This window comes from Pan troglodytes, chromosome 12 (assembly GCF_028858775.2).
Source record: "Pan troglodytes isolate AG18354 chromosome 12, NHGRI_mPanTro3-v2.0_pri, whole genome shotgun sequence".
NCBI lineage: Eukaryota > Metazoa > Chordata > Mammalia > Primates > Hominidae > Pan > Pan troglodytes.
Genome location: NC_072410.2, coordinates 55,774,424 through 55,787,035, shown reverse-complemented (window position 1 = coordinate 55,787,035; position 12,612 = coordinate 55,774,424). Strand labels below are relative to the sequence as shown.

General features: G+C 37.5%; 1 long non-coding RNA gene across 9 annotated transcripts in view; it reads left to right on the top strand.

The window, feature by feature from the left end:
* LOC104005001 (uncharacterized) overlaps window positions 1–12,612 on the top strand; it is a 556,115-nt gene that overhangs the window by 250,827 nt on the left and 292,676 nt on the right. For all 9 annotated transcript variants that reach the window (XR_010149116.1, XR_010149118.1, XR_010149114.1 and 6 more), the window contains one exon: window positions 5,139–5,325. This is a non-coding gene — a long non-coding RNA (uncharacterized LOC104005001). The remainder of the gene's footprint in view (window positions 1–5,138; window positions 5,326–12,612) is intronic.

The window sequence follows — 12,612 nt, the reverse complement described above, 5'->3', positions numbered from 1 at the left end:
TCTTAAGTGGTTGGAGCTTGTCATTTGGCTAGATACATCCTATTTATGGTGACTTTCTCTAAAGCTCATGATTAATGTGGGCTTTTAAAAATTGTTTTTCTTTGTGTTATGTTTCTCTCCAGTATGCCTGAATGTTGGTTTTAATTAAATTTAGGAAGGAAGAGAAGGGGGTTGGGTGGCCTGACAAAGTTGAAGAGCATCAGTGAAAATCACATTTATGTTTTGGAGCATGGAATTTGAAAATGGAATAAATAATACGAAAGAGAGGACTTCTCCAAATGGGAAAATAATGAATATGCTTAAACCCTTTTGTACTATTCTCATTTTGGCTGAAGATAGGATTCTTCATTTGGGAAAAAGTTTTTTTATTTAATCATTAACTCTATGTATTTTATACATACCACCCCAAGAATCACCTTTCTTTTTGTTTTATTTTTCTCCAGAATAAGTCATTATTTTGTAGAAGTGAGTTTTGCTCTTTAATTAATCATATGTTTACTTATGTGACTTTAGCTATAACGTAATTGAAACTTGGAGCAAGGCTATTCTGCACTGGGCTAAGGTTAATTATGCAGTGATGAAACTATATTACTTTTGGCTAAAATTTACCTTTACTCAGCATACTGTTTTTTTTTGTTTTGTTTTGTTTGTTTGTTTGTTTTTTACAAAAAAAGTACAAATTAGTAGCATAAATAAGATTACTTAGGAAAAAAATTGTTTTCAAGCACTTAAATAACCTACCTTCATTTATAACAGCTATGCTAATTAGAAACTAGTCTCATCTATTTCTCAAAGCAGTTCCTTAAGAACTTTCAGTCAGCAATAGCATGAATGGATAGACCTAGACGAGCTGAAATTATTGTGGGTATTTGGGAGTCGTAAAACAGTATTTCTTCAAAATATTTCCTTATCTAGATTTTTTAATGGTTTCAGCCTGACCTTCCCCTAGGCTAGTTCAAATAAGTAAAATTGGTCTGCATTCCTAAATCATTCCTGAATGTTCTAAGTTCCAACTTCCAATCAGTGGTGTTTGCCTGGCAGTATACTTCCTTGTGGGCTGCCTCTCACCTGAGGCAGTAACCAAGCTCACTAAGAAGGCTGATCAACCCCCTCTCTGAAATAAGATTAGGGTTTAAAGTGTGCATTTTTTAATGAAAGGGAAAACTCTAAATTTAAGGCAGTCATGCTTCTTGTAGGGAGGTCAAAGAGTGAGTAGATTATGGGGTGCGGGAGATGAAGAAGGGAGGAGGAAGATTTATGTGCTCTGTGGTATTTGAAACCAATTTACAATTGGCCCCTGGAGTCCAGAGATTTACATATTGTGTAGTTTGAAAAAAACGGATGTGAAATTTTAGAGTAACACTCAGAAGTGCCTCTTATAAGCTTTCTTGGTCAATAGACTCCCTGATTAATTTTAAAAAGAAAATAAAAAATTGAATATTGAAAAAAATTAATTTGCTTGAATACATAACTATTTGGCAATATTGGGCAATGGTTAAAGGTACAAATTTAAGTATTCATGAAGCTTTGTGAATTTGGGGAAATTTCTTAGCTTATTTATGCCTCACCAATATAAAAAGGGTAATAATAGTAATGAATTAAACCCTACACACTCAGCGTAAAAGAATTCAACACTATATGCTTGTTAAAAGATGAGGGAAGAGAACAATAATTTAAATTGCAAGAATGATTCCATCTGCCATTGAACTCAATATATATTTTCCCTGGTAAACATGAGACAGGAGATATGAATCTGCTTTTTCCTTATTTTGTCTTATTTCCTGAGGTCCTCTTGTGATATAAGCATTTCAACTAGCTTAGGGTGCTTCTATTGTCTAAAGATACAGTGTACACTTTTGTGCAATAGGATCCTAAATGCATAAGCTGCTATTTATACCTGGGGATCCACTGACCAGTGATGGAGGTCAACTGGCGGGGCCCTTCTTTTTGAGAAATGTTTTATCTGTCATTAACATGATACCTTTCTTCCCTACGCCTTTTCTTTAAGAATATGGATGGTTTATGTTTTCTGCTTTACATGTTGACTTTAGAACTTCACTAAGTATGATGTAGCTCCACCTTTATGGCTACTCTTAAAAGGTAGTTGGTTCATAGAAACTGAAAGTAGAAGAGTGGTTAGCAAAGGTAGGAGGGAAGGAGAAATGGAAAGTTACTGTTTAATGGGCACAGAGTTTCTGTTTAGGATGATGATAAAGTTTTAGAAATGGATAGTGGTGATGGCTGCATGACATTGTGGATGTACTTAATACCACTGAACTGTATGCTTAAAATTGGTTCAAGTGGTAAATTGTATATTATGTATATTTTACCAGAATAACAACAAAAAAGTAGTTGAGTAATTTCTGTGAGAAAATAATGCATAGCAAGCAATTAGCACAAAGTCATGAAGAGCTAATGCAAATCGACTACAATTATTAAGGGGATAATTTGGTTACTATTACTATTCGGCTATGGTTTATACATCAGGACTATCTACCTGATTTTATGCCTTTTGACTCAGCCTAATTTATACACAAGCAGGGATGGGATGAAATGTTTCTCCTGGCCCCTAGGTACATTTTGGGACATAAATCTCAGAACTCCTTTCTGGATCCATTAAGTCCTTGCTCTCTCTCTCTTCTGCTGCCCACATCTCCTGTGTTCCTGTGTGTGCCCAGTGTGGGCATGCTTTTTGGGTTTTTGCTTCCACTTCTGTCTCTATAATCACTATTTGGACTTGTCTATGTTTCTCTATCATTATTTATTCTCAAAATCATTTGGGATTCCTTTTCCCATTTCCTCTACTTCTTTGCCCAGGATCATTTTCTGTGGGATGAGCCTCAGTCTTCAATCCTCAGCGCAATGATTAGTGACTCAACTGAATGACCTATGTACCAGGCTCGGTCCCAGCCCTCTTTCAAGATGATCAGACATAGTTTCCAGAGTAGGGACCCAGAGGCCTCAGGAGCTTCCTTTTAGAACCATTTAAGGCTAGTCTTCTAATTGGGACAGAGTCCCTGTGTGTGCCTGGGAAAAGTAAGAAAACAGAGATTGAGGACCTGGTGTGAAGAAGGCCAGGAATTAGAGAAAATGCAAAAGGAGCCAAGGCCAGAAAAAAAAATAGTGGAATAAGAATGATAGAAGGTGTTGAGAACATAGAGAAACCACACTGAGTTCAAGGAAATGATCAAAGTTCTGTATAGACAACTCTGACCTGGGACTCAGTGGCTAATTACCTCTCTGAGCATAGCCAGCTGTTTAAAGTTGCAGACCAATTCGCTCCTCTACCAATCTTCTCCCCTCTTAAAATGGCTGCAGCTGAATCTGCATTACAGTGTGCAGAATCATAGAGAGAATGTAACTCATTGTCTTATTTTCAGATAAGGCATGACCCAGAAAGGGAAAATGCTCTGCTCCAGCTAACCCAGCTGTTCAATGTGTGCGGGGGGAGGGGGAGGCAGGGGATCTGGACTTCAACTCAAATCTCACTATTTTGAGTAGTCCCCTTGTGCTGCATGGACTCCCATGGGTGAGGGCCATGATGATGGAGTTGTGTAGAACCATACCAAGTATAGCACCATATGCATTGTAGCAGGTAATAAATGCTTCTTGATGGTGGTGGCAATGAAGATGATGATGTTTATGGCCATAGAGAAAACTCCATTTAGATGAAATTAAATGATACTGCATGGATGAGAGAGGAAAATGCCAAGCTATTTAATGGCTGACATGTAAGATGAATTTGGTAATGAAGCTCGGGGACTTATCAGGCCAGAAAACTGCATTCTCTCATTATATAGTCCTTAATGACCCACTTATTACTAATAGAAAGGGAAAGATATACATATAAACACATGTTCCTGAATGTTTGGCTGCAAGAAATGAAACCAGTACACCAGCTTGAGGGGTTAGCAACAGACGCTGTTTCTGTATGAATGATCAAATTTGCTGTTTTCCAGCTGGAAAATGACAACTGAAGTGAAAGGGTAAAGGATGATGTGACTATACTTATACAAAAGACAGGAGAGAGTAACGTAAAGAGAGCAGGTGGAGCTGGCTAACTCTAAGAATTGCTGTGGGGAAACTGGAAGAGGAAATAGATTTATTTGGAAGCATGACTTATGTCTTCTTTTGAGATGTGCACTTCTAAAAGTATTCAATTTTTCACTTATATGGCATTTATTTCTCTGACAAACTGAATTATCCAAGATATCACTGAAAACTATCAGGGAAACCAAAATGGAAGCCACATCTGTTGGCAAAAGCATATGCACTTCATTCTTCAAGAGTTCTTCTTAGGTCCTTGCTCAGAATTCATTCACTCTTATTTGACACCCAGTCTTAAAGAGTTACCTGGTTTCCTATCTCATAGCAAATTATAAGTAGTGCAACATAAGGTGTGAATGGCACATTCTTTAGGAACAGAGCAAGTGACACACGACAACTTGAAAATGAGAGGAAAGAAAGAAAACCAGGAAACAAATAAACAAAAGAAACTTAGAATAAAAAAGACCATAGTGATGTGTTGTCATTTACTGCAGAGAAGTTCCTACATATCACTTTGCTCCTTTGGGGCATTGCTGATTTATATCATAGCCAAAGGGAGTTTGTGTCAGTCATGGCATCTGAAGATTTAGAGGGTTAGACCAGACAATCTCCAAGGCCCCTCCAAAAAAAAGAAAAAAAGTTTTCAAAAAAGATTTTGATGCTATCTTCACTGCGAAGACCATATTCAGACATGGTGTAAAAATATGGGCCCGTCCTCCTCCCAAAAATGTTGGCAGTTGAAGCATTAATCTCAGTTATCTGGAAAGGTGTCTTCCTGGGAACACTATACCATGCTGCTGTCCCATTGATGTGGCCTCGTTTTGGCTTTGCCAGAATTAGAATCTCGTGTCTACCATGTATTAGTGAATGACCCTAGGCAAGGTACCATCCATTTCTAATCCCAGGTTCTTCATTTGTAAATTGAAGATTATAATATCTACCACATAGAGCTGTTCTAAGTCTTAGTGGCTTGAACCAATATGTGTCTAGTGCTTATCTTAGTGGCTAAAACATAGGAAATGTTCAATAAATATTTGTTATTGCTGTGTTGTTGGCAGTAATAATAACAATAATTTCCCCTTCTACTTTAGTTTATGTCCATGCTGCAGGTATAAAGGATGAAGTTGTAGGGCAGGAAGTCTTATGACACTTGGAGCAGCTACTCAATGGAAATCACGAACAGAATGAGTTTCATCGACATGTCAAGACACTACTACCAACAGAGCTATTGCAGGACACCTACCTAAATAACTAGCTGTCTCTTCCACTTAAAGCAAGGTATGTATTAGTTTAACCTTATTCAGCTTATATGGTAATTTTGTAAACTTTATTTCGTTTGGCCTTCACAATAAACTTGTGAAAGAAGTACAGTCCACCCCTTATCACAGATGAGGAATGGGCTATTTAGGATTTAAATAACTTGTCTATATTTAACCAGCTCTAAAACAGAAATAAACTTGAAGTTTACACTCTGACTCTAATGGTATCTCCTTTTGGTAATGCTGCCCAAATACTACAATTGATAGCTTACAAAAGAGTTGTTAATGATTTGGGAAATAATTGGTCTTGGGACTATTTGGGGTTTTTGCTGCTTTAGAGAATACCTTGAAACTGCATAGAATTGGATGAGAAATTCACAGTAATTCAGAGAAAACTGAATCAAAGCTTTATTTTGTCCAACAAATACTTTATCTATAGATAATTTGATGGTACAAATAAAATATGAGAATTTTTTCTCTTTAAATAATTGGAGAGAAAAGGATGTTTTCAAGCATCTTTAAACTTATTTGGAAACATCATTGTCATATAAAAATCCAACCACCAGTTACAAGTCAGCCTTGTCTGAGTTGAAGCAAGTCTGCAGAGATCTAAACTGGTGAAGGGCTAAGTGGAATGTATTGGCTTAGTTGGTATGGAGTTTGATATAAAAAAGCATATTTTATGTAAAATAGTGCATCTTTTCCCTTTTACCTGTTTTCTTATTAAATCAAATAACCCTTTCTCCCAATTAAAAAAGCAGGAAAGAGGAAAGGAAGAGAGGAAATGAATATTTATTGGGCATCTAAACAGAAACATATATTTTAATAGGCACTTTTACATGTTAACTCATTTAATTCTAAAAATAGTCTTCTGCATTAGGTACTGATTATTCTTTGAATTCAAAAGAATACATCTTCAGGAATTTGTACAAGAGATACTCTGAATGTATTTGTGATCGTACGTGAAGGGTTAGAATCAAGTCACACACTTATCAAAGACATGTTTTGTTTGGCCTGCAATATTGTTTTTAAAATTTTGAGCCAATTTCCAGCTTAGAGAAAAGTCAGAAACTCTGGCAACAGTGGGCCTACATCCAGAATTGCACCAAGTGGCTGGAGTACAGCAAGGATGCCCTTTCCACAGCCTGTGATACCTACTTTGCCATAGCCATGCTCTGGCCTGTTCTGCTTGGTGATATTTTCTCCCATGTCTTTGTCAGTGTTTTGATGGAGATCCATAAATGATTAAAATCTTCTGCGTGGATTGTTATTGAAGAGCTTTGAATGTACTTATTTGTTGACCACATATGTCAATTTTCAGATGAGAGCAAAACTGAATGGGGGGCAGTTGTTTGGAGCATCTTCTGAGGACAGCACTGTCTAATGGAAATCACCTTACCTTTTTGTTTCTGCTGCACCTCAATGACACTGGGGCAGATGTTGAAAGCCCCTGCCACCCTCTTCCATTCCTCTCTGCCCATCTTCAGCAAATATTTACAAAGCAGTTGGTGTGTGCTCAGCAGTGTGAGAGAGATACAGAGGTGACTGATGTGTACCTGCCCTCAAGGAACATATAGCCCAGAAGAGGATTAAAACATAAGAGGATATAACTGCAATGTGAGAAGCTCTATCTATAACAGAAGAACAAACAAGGGTCCAACATATACAGGAAAGGCTGATTAATTCAGACTTAGGGGATCTGGGTGGGTTTTTATAGCAAAAGTATTATTTAATTAAGCCAGAAGTCTGAGTAGACATTTTTATAGTGGTAAAATATACGCAATATAAAATTTACCAGTTTAACTATTTTTAAGTGTATAATCAGTGACATTAAATACCCTCAAAATGTTGTACTACCATCACTACCATCCATTGGGTAGGCTTTTGATGGGTAAAGAAAGTGATATTATCAGGTTCAATCACTCACATGCATTTGTAGAACAACATGAACTAATTTACTCATCTGCTGCCTCAACCCAAAGAGGATTTGAGATATATTATAAGAAAACGTAGCATACAATAAATCCAATCTATAAAGTTTTATAGATAATTAGAGCAAAGAAATGAATTGTAAGGCTAGAAGACAAATTTGTTCACAGAAATTTTCTATAAGTTGGAGACAAATTTGTGTCCAAGCTTCATAGCTGTAAAAGCGAAGGGAATCATGATTTAAAAAAAAATCCTTTAATGTAAAATTGTTATTGTAGAGGTTTTTTTCTGAAATCATTTGTGCTCCTTTCATATATTTGTTTTACCTTATATTTGCACATACTGGGTTGCTTCTGATTTTCTTATTTAAAAGTAGCTGGGGATTTTAAAAAGATATGCTACTTCTTTGAGATATTTCAGAGCTCAGCACCTAAGTAATTTATTTATTTTAAAAGGAAGATTTACATTAATTTTATTTAAAATGATATATTTTATAATTTTTACAGCTACAAGGATAGGATAATAGTAATAGTAATGGTTAAGAAATGAGATCACATGGACACAGGAAGGGGAATATCACACTCTGGGGACTGTGGTGGGGAGGGGGGAGGGGGGAGGGATAGCATTGGGAGATATACCTAATGCTAGATGACGAGTTAGTGGGTGCAGTGCACCAGCATGGCACATGTATACATATGTAACTAACCTGCACAATGTGCACATGTACCCTAAAACTTAAAGTATAATTAAAAAAAAAAAAAAAGAAATGCTTGCTATGGGCCAGAAACTGGACTAAATATTTTGCATATATGATTTAATTTTATCCTCACAATGTATCTATGATGCATGTACTTTTTTCCCCTCTGCAAAGTGAGGCATACAGAAACTAACCGGGTCTCATGAGAACTCACTATCATGAGAACAGCAAGGGGGAAATCTGCCCCCATGATCAAATCACCTCTCACCAGGCCCCTCCTCCAACACTGGGGATTATAATTCGACATGAGATTTGGGCAAGGACACAAATCCAAACCATATCAGTAACAATAACAATACTCTAGAGCAAGGGGTTGGCAAATATATTCTGCAAAGGGCCAGATAGTAAATATTTTAGGTTTTGTGGACTATATGGTCTTTGTCACAACAACTCAACTCAGTTGTAGAATGAAAGCAGCCATAGACAAAGAAGAAATCAAACCGAGTGGCCGTGTTCCAATAAAACTCTAGAGAACAGTTCACTGGCCCTTTGTAAGAAGGAATCAAGGCTGTATTCACCCACTTCTCTACAGTTTCCTACAGGCCTTTGCAGTCCTCTGGCTTCTTAATCGAGATTGACTGGGGTTTCCAGATCATAAGGTCTTTTTAAACATATGTCATGTAATTCTCATATTACCCCAGTGAATGGATTGTTCCCTGGCTTTATGGATGAGAAACTAATATCAGGCACTTACAGGCCCCTGCTCAAGGCCACTAAGTGACCAAGAAGAAGCGCTAGTGTGAAGCCAGATGTTCTGACTTTGTAGGCAACTTCTCCTGCAATGTGTATCTTTCTATCTGCACAGATCATAACATGAAAAATTAGCCTCATTTTGAATGACTTCGCTGATAGTGCCTATTGACTACTCATACTTTGGATATGTTGTTTACTTACTTATTCATCCATTAAACCAATATTTATTGAAAGCCTCTTTTATGTCAGAAATGAAGCTAGATCCTAGTGATATAAAATCTGTCAAAAACTTATATGAGCCTTTCTCTTAGAGAACAGCAAAGAAGAAACATTACTCAAATAAGACCAAAAATACGACATTATTACTATTGTAGTAAAAACTGTGAAGGAGAAATATCTGTGAAGGAGAAGTATTCTAAATGTTTGAAGTCTATTATAGGGATATTTTATTCAGTCTATAGAAGTCAAAGAAGACTCCTCCTAAATAAGGGATAATTAAGAAGTAAAAAGAGAAGAAGGATTTAACAGGGCAACAAGAATTGAGGGTGTAAGAGCTAGCTTTCCAGACTGAGGAGCCAGCATGTGTAAAGGCACTGTGGCAGGAGGGATCCAGACCAAGGTCATGTTATGGTTCTGACTGTCATCTTTGAGACCTCCCTGAGAGTACCTCTTTACCATTAAAAACAAAATGTAGTCATTAAAATATTTACATAGAGGAACAATATGATCCTATTTTCATTTTGAGAAGATTGTTTTACTGCAGTAGGAAGAGTGGCTTGGACATAAACGGCTTGGTCTCATGGTTATGAGACCTCACTAGGCGTTACGGTGGCAATCACAGTGGATACAGAAGTGGATAGATGCAAGAGATAGCTGGGAGGTAAAATCAGTAGGATCAGTGGTGAACTGAGTAAGAGAGTTGAACTAGTGGAGATACTAAGAATGCCCCCTGGTTTTCTAAACATGGAAGGCTGGTAGCTCACTCCCTGAACTGGAAGCATTCTTCTGGGATCTTTTAAGTGGAAGTATGAACCGTGTGATTAGCCTTTCACATTTTGAGTTTGACATGCCTTTGAGACATCAAGGGAAGCCATCAAATAACACTTATAAGTCTTGACTGTTCAAAGGAATAATCTAGAATGAAAATTTGTGAGGGATGCCTGGTAGCTGAAATCAGCCGAGGTGTATCCATCTTCTCTTCACATATGCTTCAGTTTTGTTAAGTGAGGAGAAAATATTTCTTATAGTCTAATAAAATAAAATCAGTAAGTGATTAAACCAACTCAATGGGGTGGAAACAAAGACTCTCCATCACAAGGGACTTTCTAATGCATATAGTGCAAAAAAATATACTTTTAGGTTTGAGAACAAAACTATATTTTCTTAGTTAAGTGGAGATAAATTTATCCCAACTCACATTTGGAATTCAGGAAAAACCATTAGTAATCACCTAGAGCTTGCTGCAAATCTTTGAGACTGTTGTAGCTGAGAACCAGGGTGAAAGTTTTGAAATCTGCATTGTGTAGAAAGGGCTTGTTGCTTGTTTATCGTGCATCTTTCTCTCCTTATGCCTCCTCTTTGCCTGAAGCTACCATCAGGAATGAGACATTGCAGTTGCCATTTTCTGGTGAAGTATGTAAAAATAAACGTGAGCTAAATGCACATTTATGCGGCGTTTAGAAGAGAGGCACTGCAACTCTACATCTGATTTTACTTCTTCCTTCTTTGCTTTCTTTGGTTTTTGTCTGCAGTTTCTGCTGCAGCCATGGGTGACTTTCTTTGGTTTTTGTCTGCAGTTTCTGCTGCAGCCGTGGGTGACTGCTGTATGGAATCATTAAAAAAATGGAGTCAGCTAAAAGAGGCAACTGGAAAAAAATAAACACTGCTACCTGGAGGCACAGATATTAGTTCTAACTCTTCTACAAACTGTGATCTCGAAAAAAAAATGACTTGATTATTTAATTTCACTATAAAATGCAAAAGGAAGTTGGTTAAAGTATTCCCTAGAATCACGCGTCTCAACAAGACACTTAAACCAATCACCCCCTACCAGTGTACCTGGCATCAGAAGGATGCTGGGATGGGGGCTACCCACAATCTTAGAACAGTACCTGGCAGATAGATAGTGGGTCCTCAGAATATATTTCATAAATGGATGGATGAGTAACAAGTGATCATTGGTCTCTTTGAAGTTCTCCTAGGTCAAAGAACTTATTCAATTTTTCTTTCTTCTTTCATTTTAAGACACCTCTCGCCACATCTTCCTTGTATTAAAGTTCACTCAAAGTGTGTCCAATAAATGTTTGCTGAATTTCTCTTTAGAAGAGACCTGAAATCTTTTTCCAGAATTCCTACCAGTTATTACTAAAGCACCTACAAACTCTAATACTAGGCACTGCCAAGGTACTTTAAAAATAAAATCTTCCCATAGGAATTTCCAGTTTTAAAAAATCTTACAGAATTCTAACAACATGAACAGCCCAACTCTCACCCTGGAGATTTTGTCTTCTCTTTCTCCTACATACATTTTTTATTATAGTCACTGCCTATCTTATCCCAGAGTCCTTGGTTAGTAGCATCCATGTAGCAATTCACTCCTCCTCACATTATCCAAGAAGCTTGCTAAACTCTCCTCTGGGGAATCAGTGGCCCTGACTGGGGATTAGGAATACATACAAATGAATTCAATGCAGTCGTTCTCCGTCCAGCAGTGAGAACAGACCCTAAATAGTCACAGAGTGATGGGAGATGCTATACCAAGTGCCATGCTGCTAAGAGGAGTGGGGTACTGACTGCCCAGGGAAGCAGTGAAGACAGCTCAGAGAAAGGACACTGGAACAGAGCGTGGAAGGACGAGTAGTAGTGGGTCAAGAAAGGAGATGAGGGAGGGCACCGTGAGTAGAAGGGTGACAGTGGCATGTAAGAACAAGTATATTCTAGTAATAGGGGGAAGCCAAGTGTTGTTGAAATCTGGTTTCCCCAGACCACCTCCCCAGGGTGGAAAAGCAATGTCTTCATGCTGAGCTCTGGTTTCCCAAGTTCCTGCTCTAATGCCACCATCTGTACCTGAGCTCTCCTGGCAAGATGCTTTAGGCTACCCTTCACGCTGGGCATAACAGGTGTTACCAGTGGTGCCTATGCCTAAGGTAAAGCTGACAAATATCCCTGTGCATGAGAAAAACGGAAATCATATCTACCTGGTATAATGAATTACATTTCTTGAGGGAAGAGGTTTTTCTTCACACATTTGTGGATTCTCAAGAGATGGCATATGATCACACATTATGGGAAACTCCAAACTCTGTTAGCCTTCTGTCATGTCAGTGCTTATAGAACTTTTTATTTATATTTAACTTATATCATTGAAGTTACCTAAAATTGAACAGGAAAGAAGTTTCTTTTGGAGGCTCCTTATATTGATTTATTTGATTTGGGGGAAGAGAGCATATTGGTTTTCTTCATTCAGTAGAGTTACATCTTAAAGTTTAAAAGTAACATTCCAAATTTGGGGACTCTCATCTTTATAATTGTATGCACTACTTCTTTTTATTGTTTCAAATGGGCAGTCTTTAATTTTTACCAGATTAAATACTTTGATAATTACTGAATTTTAATTTTCATGTAAAACACCATTGCCACACCACTTTTCCCCTGCTTTATTTTTTTCTTTCTAGAATAAAAATGCTAATTTTTTAGCACTCTGGCACTGTAGCCACACAGCCCAGATTTGAGGCTTGACCTTGAAAACACTATAGAGTGACATCAATTTCGCAGTCAAGTTACCATAAGGATAGTTTTAGTGCTGGGCAAAACGGGTATATGTCAGCTCACAGGTGTCTCAGGCACACTCTCTCTCTTTTAGTTACCTTGGGTTCATACCATTACATTTCCCTTGATTTGTGAATCTGAATTTAAACCAGGCTCATC